Source organism: Schistocerca serialis, chromosome 10 (genome assembly GCF_023864345.2).
Source record: "Schistocerca serialis cubense isolate TAMUIC-IGC-003099 chromosome 10, iqSchSeri2.2, whole genome shotgun sequence".
In the NCBI taxonomy this organism is placed as follows: domain Eukaryota; kingdom Metazoa; phylum Arthropoda; class Insecta; order Orthoptera; family Acrididae; genus Schistocerca; species Schistocerca serialis.
Genome location: NC_064647.1, coordinates 249,485,884 through 249,500,599, shown reverse-complemented (window position 1 = coordinate 249,500,599; position 14,716 = coordinate 249,485,884).

The window sequence follows — 14,716 nt, the reverse complement described above, 5'->3', positions numbered from 1 at the left end:
TGAGGAGCGTATATTAGCAGTGGCGTAAGATCTGGTAGAAGTAAGGCATTCAACATAAAGAAAATAATCTTTAAACATATTTAGTTACTACAGAGACCAAATTATAGGATAAGCAATACTTATTCGCTACAGAGGTAAACAATTAAAATCCATGATCAGTCGAAAGCCTTTAGTAAGTAAACGGAAGTGTCAATAGCAGATTCTATGGTAAAACATAATTTCCTTTTCAAATCAAACCCGAACAAATTCGTTAAACTTAATAAGCTTCGGAAAATTAGCCCATTGCTACCTACTGAATGGTTTAAATGGCTCTGAGGACTATCCGACTTAACTTCTGAGGTCATCAGTCCCCTAGAACGTAGAAAAAATTAAACTTAACTAACCTAAGGACATCACACATATCCATACCCGAGGCAGGATTCGAACCTGCGACCGTAGCGGTCACGCGGTTCCACACTGAAGCGCCTAGAACCGCACGGGGACATCGGCCGGCTACTGAATTAAACCATAGTTATGAAGTATGAAAAAAACGCCAGAAGACACGAGGAAACAGAATATGTGACTTCTCGGCAAATTAAGAAAGACCTTTATAACATATCGTCAGGCGTTAGCGATTACTTACAGTAGAAACAAATCAAACAGTATAGGCGAAAGCACGGGGAGGGGCTCGAGGGAGGCCCGCAACCCAGACTCAGAGCAGGTCCCACCAAGTAACGCGGAAAATACGTTGAACTTACACAACACACAAAGGGCAAGCAGCAGACGTGCGCCAAACGTGGCACAGGAAATGAGGGCAGACAACGGAGTCAGTTTCGTCCACCGGTACTCGTGGTTAACGGGGCAGAACTCACACAACATACAGGGTGAGACTTCCTGGCAGATTAAAACTGTGTGCCCGACCGAGACTCGAACTCGGGACCTTTGCCTTTCGCGGGCAAGTGCTCTACCATCTGAGCTACCGAAGCACGACTCACGCCCGGTCCTCACAGCTTCACTTCTGCCAGTATGTCGTCTCCTACCTTCCAAACTTTACAGAAGCTCTCCTGCGAACCTTGCAGAACTAGCACTCCTGAAAGGCAAAGGTCCCGATTTCGAGTCTCGGTCGGACACACAGTTTTAATCTGCCAGGAAGTTTCATATCAGCGCACACTCCGCTGCAGAGTGAAAAATCTCATTCTGGAAACATCCGCCAGGCTGTGGCTAAGCCATGTCTCCGCAATATCCTTTCTTTCAGGAGTGCTAGTTCTGCAAGGTTTGCAGGAGAGCTTCTGTAACGTTTGGAAGGTAGGAGACGAGATACTGGCAGAAGTGAAGCTGTGAGGACCGGGCGTGAGTCGTGCTTCGGTAGCTGAGATGGTAGAACACTTGCCCGCGAAAGGCAAAGGTCCTGAGTTCGAGTCTCGGTCGGGCACACAGTTTTAATCTGCCAGGAAGTTTCATATCAGCGCACACTCCGCTGCAGAGTGAAAATCTCATTCTGGATACAGGGTGAGAGTTATTGAACTATAGGAGGAAAACGTAAATTAGTTACAAACTACGGCGTGCACATACTTTATTCAACATGTCAACGTCACTACAGATATTCTGATTCAGGTTACATGTTCGATATGCCTGCCATCATTGGCGATGATGTGGCGCAGACGGATAGCGAAATTCTGCGTGCCCCGCTGAAGTGTCGGAACATCGATGCTGTCGATGAGCTAGGTACCTGCTCTCAGCTCAGCAACGGTTTCGGGGTTATTGCTCTACAGCTTGTCACATCTGTTCAGATCTGAAGAATATGGCGGCCAGTCGAGGCCCATGCCAGTGGCCTCTGCGTACCGCAGAGCCAGAATGAGGTCCCCAAAGTGCTCCTCCAGGATATCAAACTCTCTCCTGCTTCGATGGGGTCGACCTCCGTCTTGCATGAACGACATATTGTCGAGGTCAGGGTCACTTTGGATAGTGGGGATCAAGTCATCTTCCGAAACCTTCACTTACCGTTCGGTAGTCACTGTGCCATCAAGGAATATCGCACTGACTACTCGGTGACTGGACACTGCAGACCACACAGTTACCCGTTGAGGGTGAAGAGACTTCTCGATCGCGAAATGCGAGTTCTCAGTCCCGCAAATGCGCCAAATTTTCTTACTGTGAACCCATCCAAATGACAATGGACTTCGTCGGTAAACCAAACGATGCTTGCAAATAGCAAATAGGGAAACAACCATATATGGGATGCTACTTTTGCTAACGCTTAAATCAATATGGCACCTGCTCGGATTGCTTCTGCCAGCCAGTGACAGCACTGGCCATGTGACCTCAGGGGAGCGTCACTGTTTCATCACACAAACGCCGCAGACTAAACACACAACAGTGGCGTAAAAGTTCAGAAGTGGGAATAAGGAAAATGTTAAGTACCCAGCAGAAGAGAATAAGAATGGCAAATTTCTTAGAATAGTGTAGAAACAATGCGGTACGATGCTTTCTTCATCCTGCATGGTACGTGAAAGCATAGCTTTGCAAAGACATCCGGGTTACCGAGTGTTTTCTTTTCTTTCAGAGTAACTCTTCTTCTGCGTTCTTCTTCTAGCAATATAACGATAAAACCGTCGATTACGTTTATTACCGATGTCGCTCATATCTAAGTATTTTGAAACTGTTACTTGTTAATCGAATTTCTTAAAAAAGTCCTGTCAGCTCAGTTCAATGTCCAGCAGGAAAAGAAAAATTACGTCGGACTCTACACTTTGATTTTTTTTTGTGACTAGCTTTCCCCCCATGGCTTTGTTCGCTTTCGCATATGTCATATACGTAGCATAACCTGAAGTCAGTGGTATCGTTGATGATCTTTTCGGTTTTGTTCGCAATAGCTTCACTTTTATTCGTCTCTACCAATTTTGGAGGATCGTCTTCAGTTTCCTTTGAAGCATACTGACAATAGAAAACAATTGATGTTTTCGAGAAAAAGACTGTCCCTCGCAGTTGTCCAATTCTTCGCTGTTTTATACTATGCGACTCCAGAGAAGACTTTAATACTACCTGTGGTATTCAGCCGTGTGGCATGTTGTTTGGCCCCGAAACACTCTAAGAAAATTATTTGTTTTCTGCAGAACTGTTTCACGCGTCACGTAAATAAGAGACAGGCGGCGATTCCTGCTTTCAGAGTACTGCGAGTCACCTAATTACGGAAAAGGAATACCAACAGGCTGTTTGCGGACGTTCCTGCACGTCAGCCCTTCGTGTCCCCACTCTCTCCGCTATGGATGGTAGGGGTATTACATCCCACAAGTAATGAGTGTGAATGTACCAAACTTCGTTGGAAGTGCTCCATTCCTTCCTGAGTTGCGCTTCTACATCATTTCTCTCGATCCTCACCTTCAGCCATGGTGGGTGCTACGCGTGTCTTCTCTCAAAGTATTTTTTTCCAGATATCAAATGATACGTGTGCCACGTTTGGTAGAAATTCTTTCAGACGTTAACACATTTGCTGATACGCCACTACATCATAGTCCCTGCACTCCACTTCCACCCCGAACTCTAGGAGTGAAAAGTCGTCGGAACTGACAGCAAAAATTGTGACGACCCGGAAAACTACCGATTCGATACTAATGTCGGTAGTTCTCAAATATTTTTACACGTCAAGGTTTCTCTAGGTGTTCTGGGGGTACATTACCGTCTGAATGTTTCTATAAAATCATTGACTAATGTGTAGCCTACACAAAATTTAGATTAACGTGCCCTGTGGCACATACATGCCCTGTGGCACATACGTGATTGTTACCCCGAGTGTACGAAGTTTGGTTGAAATCTATGTAGCTGTCAGATGGAGATGTGGAACATACCAGATTTTTGTAATTATAAGAGACAGCTGAAAATGAGACGGCGACAGTGATAAGATTGCTCAAGTGGGCAGCTTATCCGTAGCAAAGGGAAGCTGGTGAGAGAGGTTGAGATAAAAACACTGCATAAAACGAGGAAAGTAAACAGGGTTATGTTGCAGCCGAAGGGAAAATTTCAAAGCAATCGCGAAAGTAAGTTTAAAAAAATAATAATAATCGGTTCTACACTCGCCCACTCACACACACACACACACACACACACACACACACACACACACACACACACACACACATATATATATATATATATATATATATATATATATATATATATATATATATTACACTAGGCGAGCTACAATGACGGAGAATACTTTGTACCACTGTCAGTCACTGGCATTTCCTGTTCCAGCCACAAATGGAACGAGGAGGGAAAAACGACTATATATACGCTTCCGCACGAGGACTAATTTCCGTTATCTTGTCTTCGCAGTTCTTACGGGAAGTGTATGTTGACGGTCAACTTAAAGTGCCAAATCTCTAAGTATTCTCAACGGTGTTTCGGGAAAAGATCGTGCCTTCCGTCCAGGCGTTCCCGTTTGAGTTTACCAAGCATCGTCGTAATACTCTCGCATCGACAGCATCTACCGGTGACAAATCTAGCAGCGAGCCTCTGAACTGATTTGATGCCTGCCCTCCATTCAGCCTGATGAGCGTCCCAAAGACGCGAGCAGTACTCAAGAGTCGGACCTACTGGTATTCTACCACGCTGAGGTGACAAAATTACGGGACAGCGATGTACACATATACAGATGGTGGTAGAATCGCGTAGACGAGGTGTGAGGGAGCAGTGCACTGGCGGAGCTACGATTTGTAATCAGGTGATTCACGTGAAAAGGTTTCCTAAGGGACTGTGACAGTACTTCGGGGATTAAGAGACTGTGAGCGCGGAATGGTAGTTGGCGCTAGATGCACGGGACGTTCCATTTTGGAAATCGTTAGGGAATTCAATATTCCGAGATCCAAAGTGTCGAGAGTATGCCGAGAATACCAGACTTAAGGCATCACCTCTCACCACGGACAACACAGTGGCCGACGACCTTCACTTAACGACCGGGAGCAGCGGCGTCTGCGTAGAGTTGTCAGTATTAACAGACGAGCAAAGCTGCGTGAAATAACCGCAAACATCAGTGTGGGACGTACGGCGACCGTATCCGTTTGGACAGTGCAGCGAAATTTGCCGTTGAATGGCCACGGTAGCAGGTGACCGAGGCGGGTGCCTTTGCTAACAGCACGACGTCGTCTGCAGTGCTGCTCCTGGGCTCGTGACCAGTTTGGCTGCACCCTGGACTGGCAAACCGTGGCCCGGTCACGTGACGCCCGATTGCAGCCGGTGAGAGTTGTTGGCAGGGTTCGAGTGCGGCGGAGATCGCACGGAATCGTGGACCAAAGTCGCCAACAAGACAGTGTGCAAGATGGTGGCTCCATAATGATGCGGGCTCTTCTCCCACGGAATGGACTGCGTCCTCTGATCGAAATGAACCGATCCTCGACTGGCAGTGTATATGTTCGGCTACTCTGAGACGACTTGCAGCCATTCATTGACTTCGTGTTCCCAAGCAACGATGTCGGGTCACTAAGCCGCAACCGTTCGCAATTGGTTTGAAGAAAGTTCTGGACAATTCAGGAGAATGAATTGGCCGTCCAGATCGCCCGACGTGAATCCCGTCAAACATTTACGGTACAGTTCGTGCAAAACATCCTGCACCGGTAACACTTCCGCTGTCATGAACAGCTGTAGAGGCAGCACGGCTCGGTACTTCTGCAGGGGACTTCCAACGGCTTGCTGACTCCGTGCCGCTTCACCACTCTGGGCAAAACAAGGTCCGGCACGATACCAGGAGCTGTCCTGTGATTTCTGTCGCCTCAGTGTTACACTGTGTACTTCACGGATGAGCTAGTCGGTTTCTGACTGCGTCCGGCAGACCGAAGCCGAGCATTAGCCTGTGTTTCTACCGACCTCAAGTGCTCATTCCATTTCACATCGCTCTCCAACATTATGACCAGATATTTAAGTCACGTGACTATGAAAGCACTAATATTGTATTTGAACATTAAACCAGTATTTTTCCTAGTCAGCCCCATTAACTGATATTTTTCTACACCTAGACCGAAGTGCAACTCATCACACCAAATAGAAGATCCAGGCCATCCTGTTTGCTCCTACAGTCACTCAACCACGACACTTTTCCGTACACCACAGCCTCGTCGGGCAACAGTCCCACTCTGCTGGTCACCGTATCCGTCAGTTCTTTAGGAATACAGAGAGAGAAAAAAAGGCAGTCCCATCACACTTTCCTGCGGCACACCGGCACACCACACGAGACTCTTATCCTGATGGATACTCTCCGTGAGTTACATTAAAAAGTTTTCGGGAGACTCACATATGTGCGAATCTGTTCTGTGTACTCGGACCACTAAAAGCGAGCTAAACGGGACTGAGGTAGACCTAAAACTAAAACTTACGATTTTCGCTCTCCCCCTTACCACAGAGGGCAGACACCAGACAAGCTGATATTAGAATTCAAGCCGAGTACAAGCCAATCGCTAAAAGACTCGATAAAATCTACACAACTCTGATGTTGTTGTTGTTGTTGTTGTGGTTGTGGTCTTCAGTCCTGAGACTGGTTTGATGCAGCTCTCCATGCTACTCGATCCTGTGCAAGCTTCTTCATTTCCCAGTACCTACTCGAACCTACACCCTTCTGAATCCGCTTAGTGTATTCATCTCTTCGTCTCCCTCTACGATTTTTACCCTCCACGCTGCCCTCCAATACTAAATTGGTGATCCCTTGATGCCTCAGGACATGTCCTACCAACCGATCCCTTCTTCTAGTCAAGTTGTGCCACGAACTTCTCTTCTCCCCAATCCTATTCAATACCTCCTCATTAGTTACGTGATCTACCCACCTAATCTTCAACATTCTTCTGTAGCACCACATTTCGAAAGCTTCTATTCTCTTCTTGTCCAAACTATTTATCGTCCATGTTTCACTTCCATACATCGCTACACTACATACAAATACTTTCAAAAACGACTTCCTGACACTTAAATTTATTCTCGATGTCAACAAATTTCTCTTCTTCAGAAACGCTTTCCTTGCCATTGACAGTCTACATTTTATATCCTCTCTACTTCGACCATCATCAGTTATTTTGCTGCCCAAATAGCAAAACTCCTTTACTACTTTAAGTGTCTCATTTCCTAATCTAATTCCCTCAGCATCACACGACTTAATTCGACTACATTCCATTATCCTCGTTTTGCTTTTGTTGATGTTCATCTTATATCCTCCTTTCAAGACACTGTCCATTCCGTTCAACTGCTCTTGCAAGTCCTTTGCTGTCTCTGACAGAATTACAATGTCATCGGCGACCCTCAAAGTTTTTATTCCTTCTCCATGGATTTTAATACCTACTCCGAATTTTTCTTTTGTTTCCTTTACTGCTTGCTCAATATACAGATTGAATAACATCGGGGACAGGCTACAACCCTGTCTCACTCCCTTCCCAACCAATGCTTCCCTTTCATGCCCCTCGACTCTTATAACTGCCATCTGGTTTCTGTACAAATTGTAAATAGCCTTTCACTCCCTGTATTTTACCCCTGCCACCTTCAGAATTTGGAAGAGAGTATTCCAGTTAACGTTGTCAAAAGCTTTCTCTAAGTCTACAAATGCTAGAAACGTAGGTTTGCCTTTCCTTAATCTTTCTTCCAAGATAAGTCGTAAGGTCAGTATTGCCTCACGTGTTCCAACATTTCTACGGAATACAAACTGATCTTCTCCGAGGTCGGCTTATACCAGTTTTTCCGTTCGTCTGTAAAGAATTCGCGTTAGTATTTTGGAGCCTTGACTTATTGAACTGATAGTTTGGTAATTTTCACATCTGTCAACACCTGCTTTCTTTGGGATTGAAATTACTATATTCTTCTTGAAGTCTGAGGGTATTTCGCCTGTCTCGTACATCTTACTCACCAGATGGTAGAGTTTCGTCAGGACTGGCTCTCCCAAGGCAGTCAGTAGTTCTAATAGAATGTTGTCTACTCCCGGGGCCTTGTTTCGACTCAGGTCTTTCAGTGCTCTGTCAAATTCTTCACGCAGTATCGTATCTCCCATTTCGTCTTCATCTACATCCTCTTCCATTTCCATAATATTGTCCTCATGTACATCGCCCTTGTATAGACCCTCTATATACTCCTTCCATCTTTCTGCTTTCCCTTCTTTGCTTAGCACTGGGTTTCCATCTGAGCTCTTGATATTCATACAAGTGGTTCTCTTTTCTTCAAAGGTCTCTTTAATTTTCCTGTAGGCTGTATCTATCTTACCCCTAGTGAGATAACAACTCTGATAAGAACTCTAAATGCCGAGAGGAAAATACAAGAGTAAAATATAGTTACAATGGTGACGAAATGAAATAACATTATTGTGAGTGTCGGAAGCTGAAGCTATTATGGATGGCAATCTCAAAGTTGAATAGTAGATCCGTATTAGACTGTCGAATTTCTTCGAGGAAAATGTTACAAAACCTAATATCACGATCCAACTTTTATAAAAGGTGGTAAACTTTCCCAGTACACTGTAATGCTTTTATAAAACTATTTTATAAACGGCATTTGAGAGAGGTATATGATAGTGTGATGCAGTCCTTGGTGTTGTTCTTTTGCGAGTATTCCAGCAGAGGGCGTTGTGGAGGACCGTTGTTTTCCCTGTGTCGGGCACACAGTGCTCTGGTGGGCGGCGACAGCGGCGTGGCGCTATGTGGGTGTGATCTCACTAAGTAAAAGTTAAAAAGCTGTGCATCAGCAAAAGGTTTTGTTCATTGAGCAGATAATCTCACTCATTCAAGTAACGCGTGAAAATTTAAAGTTCCTCCATTAGATTAACCATAGAAGTCTAAAGGCAGGAAAGTGTTACTTTGCTACTAAACCACATTTTATTCAAAGGAAGTATTAATTTATAGGTTACGTATTAGTTAAGTACCATTATTAGACGTCCGTCCGTATCTTACATGCCAAATTAAGTGTAAGATGTCCAGTATCGTAGGCTACTGCAATCGTATATTTTTGCGAGGGTTTAGTAATCTGGGGGTTAAGCAAATGAGTCTCCGGTGTAACCGTTATTTGCGCGTGCCGGCCTACGTCTAAGCATTGCACGGTTTATGGGTGTTCCGGACGCAGTTTTACTATTTGTCCCCACGTTTTTTAGAAGATGGAAATTACGCCCTGCCTCTGCTTTGTGCAACTTACCGTGCACTCTGCTACACGTTTTATGTACATGTGCTCCCGCTCTACTGACGTTCCTCTTACGTCGTCTGCTTTCAATGAAACCTTGTGCATAAAATGCCTGACTCTATGCCTTAACATCTTAATACTTTCGTGATACGTCTCCGAATTGTAAACCTTTTACACTTACCGTCCTCGGTGTCTGCTGTTTCGTTTCTCGGACGCCGTTGCATTTTACTTTTATTTCTCGCATTACCGTTAATTCACTGACTGCAAAGCCCATTTGCCACTAGCATTATTTTGAGGATGTTTAATTCACACTGATTTTCGAGTTTAGGGGCACTTTTAAAAAAACTTATCAATCATGCTATTACAATAGTCTGTTTATGCTGTATAGAGTGGCAGGAATGCCTGCTCATGTTGTCCGAACACGTTGGTTTTCTACATATTTTCTGTCATATACAATTTTCTAAGACGTATTGTGATGTAACAAAATAAAAGTGATGTTGTTATTCAATGGAAAAGTGGGAATTTGAGATTTCGCTTACCTTTTTATCAATCACAATTGGCGTAAGAATCATGGATTGACCATTGTCATAAAATATTGCATTATGAAATGTGAATAGTACTTACTTGCAGTTTCGTGTGGCTTGAATCAGTCACAGCTAGCGTGCTATTGATTAAGAAATTACATTATCGTCTTTCTAATTACTTCATGATCGTAGATACGATCATACCCGGTCGTGAAGTTGTTCTTATGATAAAACAATTTCCTAAGGGACCAAAAAGTTCTTAAGGGCGCAAAAACAACTGTAACATCGCACAAAAGGGAAATTCAATATTAAAGCTGATGCAAGAAGACGATAAAACAGTTTTTTTTGTCAATGTAACACGCACATTGGACTGCTGATCTTGGTATCTGTATTCTTAGTAAAATGCATAATTAAAATGAAAATAATACTGAGCACTGCTAAATGATCCAATATTTCCAGAACAAATATTTATTATAACTAAAACATATATCGTACCTGAAGCTTAGTACTACAATGACGGTAGATTTTTATGTCCGTTTCATATCCATTGAGCGCTCTTTTATATAGATAGCCATTGTCCTCTTGAGTCGCTCGTGCGTCGTCACGGTAAGTTATAACAGTTCTTCTTTTCACACTCCACTCAAACGTAGACGGAACACGTTTTTATTTATTTAGTAAAAAGTTAGATCAGACCGCCACAAATCTGCGTCCGTCTTACTTAAGAAATACAGTACAAGTCTTTAGCGCTCAGGGCTTCATTTGTTCTCCAGCGAACAAAATAGTGAAGGCTCGCATGTCTATCCGTATTCTTCTGTTTGTTGCCGCCCAAAGACGACGAATTGCATTATTTAGGAAATTCCACCATCCCTATGCGATGCCTTATTATACAGTAATCATTCTGTATAAACAAGTATTTGCCTTCTGGCTGAAAGTATTAACTATTTGCTGTTTTACCAAAAATAGAGAATATGACATCGCGTCCCATGTGGAGAGAGGGAATGCCGAAGGATTACCTCGATCCTCACGTCCTCATGAGGTATTCGTGATTTTTGGTATGACACTTACATAATGTTACTGGCGTACTAAGTACATAAATTGAAATTACATTTATAAACATATATCAGATATTTGTCATTTTGAAAATAAAGTTTTTCACTCTTTGTTCATCAGTCACTTCATTCCTTAATTCCAAGATTCACATTTATGTGCATATATGAGTTTGGTCCGTATTTGCTAATAACAATAACTGAACGATCATTTCTCATTTCAGGGGATAGAATTCAGAATTTACATTCTCTTGAGCTTAACAACTAATACATGATTACAGTGAGTGTTTATTTTTACTAAACTAGAGTGGACAATGTTCGAGCCTCTGTTGACTCATTGTGGTTGAATTACAGTTGAATAATGTAGCACTACACTTCGTGATGCCTTCACTTTCCGTGTTAGCTGTCTACGGCGTTCATCATGCAGTACATCTGTCCTTTCCACTGTGGTGCCAGGAATTCAAGTGGCTTCCCGGGTTTTTATTTACAATATGAAACAGAAGTGGAAAAGTATTAGTATAACTTACAACCTATTGGATACATTTGTTAAGGATCGGGACTGGTCTGGAGTTCAGGGTCTTCCTATAGTGCATATTCATTTTCTTTGTCCATCAAGAGACAGGATTAAAATTCATTTTAGATGTGTTCAGGAGTGCCGGTATTAATGGCTTTAAGGTCTGAGTAATCTGACAATCTACTTCCCCCTCGTCTTAACTTCAACTCAAGAAAATTGCTTAACCCGTAACTGGTACACCTGGGTCCCAGGGACCCGAGCGAAATTTCTTTTTTCCAGCTCCGTGATGTGTGTGGTAGCACTGACTTCCCTCTCCCTGTACTCTCCTAACAATCAACTGGCTACCAGCCCACAACATTGTTGCAGGCGTTTCTTTGTTAGTTTTGTTTCTATAAAGGTGATCGGGTCCCGTGGACCCAGGTGTACCGTTAGTGAAAGTTTTCTTTTCGTGGCATTATTTCCGGTATCTTGGATTTACGGTGTAGTGCTTCAGAAAAATGAGCGAGGAAGATACTACAGATAATCTGAACGAACCATTGGACAGTGATATTGAAGACATAAGTGGAAGCGACAGTGACTATGAAATTAGTGAACATGAAACTGGAAGTGATGAAAGTGATGATGGAGACAGTAACAACGAACAATCTGGAACTAATTATATCTATGGAAGAAACAGATTCAAGTGGTCAACAACACCCAGCATACGTGGAAGAACCTCTCAAACCAACATCATTGCTCCAATTCACTTTCCTGGCATACGTAATGCAGCTAGACAGGTAACAGAAAAGACCCCTCTAGCATTTTGGGAACTACTTTTCAGCAAAGAAATGATTGCAGAGGTAGTACTCAGAACCAATGAAAAGATTATGTCATTGCCACCTGAGTCAAAAAAGAATTCTTTTTCAAATCTAACAGACAGTACTGAAATAAAAGCTGTCATAGGTCTTTGTTATTTGTGGGGAGCCTTCAAGTCAAACAACGAAGATCTGAATGGTTTATATGCTACAAACGGCACTGGTAGACCAATTTTTAGGGCAACTATGCCCTTGAAACGTTTGCTGTTTTTATTACGTTGCCTTCGTTTTGATGATGCAGCAACCCGTGACGCAAGGAAACTCACAGATAAACTGTACCACATCTCTTGGCTCTTCAATTCATTGATAGAAGCTTGTCAAGAAAACTATTCAGTCGGAGAGTACGTCACTGTTGACGAAATGCTTGTAGGATTCCGTGGTAGATGTCCATTTAGGATGTACATTCCATCCAAGCCACGGAAATACGGTATAAAAATATTTATTCTAGCTGATGCCAAAATGCACTACTGTTTGAATGCAGAGATATATTCGGGAAAATCAGCTGTAGCCATCCCGCGCCGTGTCCTCTTACCAACAGCTGTTGTCATGCGGTTGGTTGAACCAATCAAGGGAAGTAACAGAAATGTGACAGGGGACAACTGGTTCTCAAGTGTGGAGTTGGTCAATGAGTTGTCGAACTGTAATTTGACTTATATTGGCACCATGAGAAAGAACAAGGCTGAGCTACCACCAAGCTTTTCAACAGCAAAGGGCAGAAATGTGTCTTCTTCAATCTACGGATACTCTGGTTCTGTAACAATACTTTCACACGTCCCCAAAAAGAACAAGGTTGTCAACCTGATATCGACAATGCACCATGGAGAATGTATGGTGGAAAATAAGCCTGAAATAATCCATGACTACAATAAAACAAAAGGTGGAGTTGACGCACTTGACGAAAAGACGCATAATTACACGACTTCTAGAAGAACAAGGCGGTGGCCTATGGCAGTCTTCTACACTATGCTAGATATAGCAGGTGTAAATGCTTTTGTTTTGTACCATGGGAAAGAAGATACTGATGATGTGACACGCAGAGAATTCCTCATTGAACTAGGTACACAACTCATAAGTGATTGTATGAAAAGAAGATTGGATTCTCCATTTTTGAGAAAAGATATCCGAAATTCCATTTGTGATATTCTAGGCATGACCCCCTCCAAGGCATCAGGAACATCCCAGGTTCACAGTGAAGCTGGTGCTACTAAATCGAAGAGGAAAAGATGCTCAGTGTGCCCATCTAAAAAAGACAGGAAAGCATCCCGGGCGTGTGCCAGATGTCGAACACCATTATGTTTGGAATGTTCCACTGCTTTATGTCCAAACTGTTTCGGTAGTCTGGATGAATGAAATAACTGAAATGGACTGGTGAAGATGCTGTATAATTGAAACCTAATATTTTGTCATAATTTCTGCTATTTTCAAAGATCACATAGTCATTTAGCTGAGAAATGTACTAAAATTTATCCAAAAGTTGTGCCTGCAGAAATTTTTATATTGATTTTGAACTTTTCTTCTGGCTTACTGTTGTGAAGCATAGTACATTTTGTGTTTAAACGTGAAGTTTCAGTTGTCTATCTTACTATTTGTAACTGATGTGCAGGACTTTCCAAAAGTATATTTTTCACATTTCGTATTTTATGCAGTTTATTGTCCTTTTTTGTAACATCTTTAAGGTATGACCATAAATGAGGAATGTGGTTTTAAAACATTAGTAACAAAACATTAATAAAAGTTTCATATTTAAATTTCATTTAAATGTGTTTTTTTTACCAAAATATACTCAAAACTTGGGTGGGTCCCGAGGACCCAGATGTACCTTATGTGTTACAATTTATAGGTGTACCAGTTACGGGTTAATTTACATATGAAAATGTAGTCACACCAGTGTGCAAATGTCTCTCCTCCAGTATGTACGATTGAAGTCATGGCGGTTAGCAGTTTAAAGTTTGGATTGTTTCGTCACCCACAAGTCAGCCACTCACAGCGGCTGCACAGTGTTGCGCGAGCTCCAGTACTCAGTATCCGTTTGCGCTCAGGTTGTAACAGAGCTGTCGGCCTTCGATCGCTCTTCTTTTTGTGATCTTCGTATCACGCGAGTACATCGATACAAACACCTCGCGCGCGTTTTCCATCGGAGGAGCCAGACACTGACGCTGCCTCCATACTTCCCCGACAACTGCCTCCCGTGAGGCTCACAGGTAAGTGACGACGAATATTTCAGCTGTCGCTGCACTTAGAACAACACTGAACTTTGCGTTGCACCTATTGTCGTAGCCTTGACTTCTTTTTACACTTGCAGTATAACACTGCCACTAATACACACTGAACAGTTATTTTTATTATGCACGTCGCACTGTAGCGTGCATCTTCACACCGCATTCCTACTCATTTCCTTCGTCGATAGCGTTCATTTACAAAACAATCAAATTTGCAGGTTTCCTCCATTGGTACAGAAAGACTTATATTCTACTATTTACAAAAGATCACTTACGAGCTAATACTTACAATTAATGGTCACTCCTTTCGTTAACTCCAGTGAACAACTGCTTTATGAATTGACTCTTTATATCTCAAGGTTTACTTTAACTAGTGAATCTAAAAATATTCTTTCAAACTTTCTTTTAAGGGCTCATCTCCTCATTATGAAAACTACAGATTTAG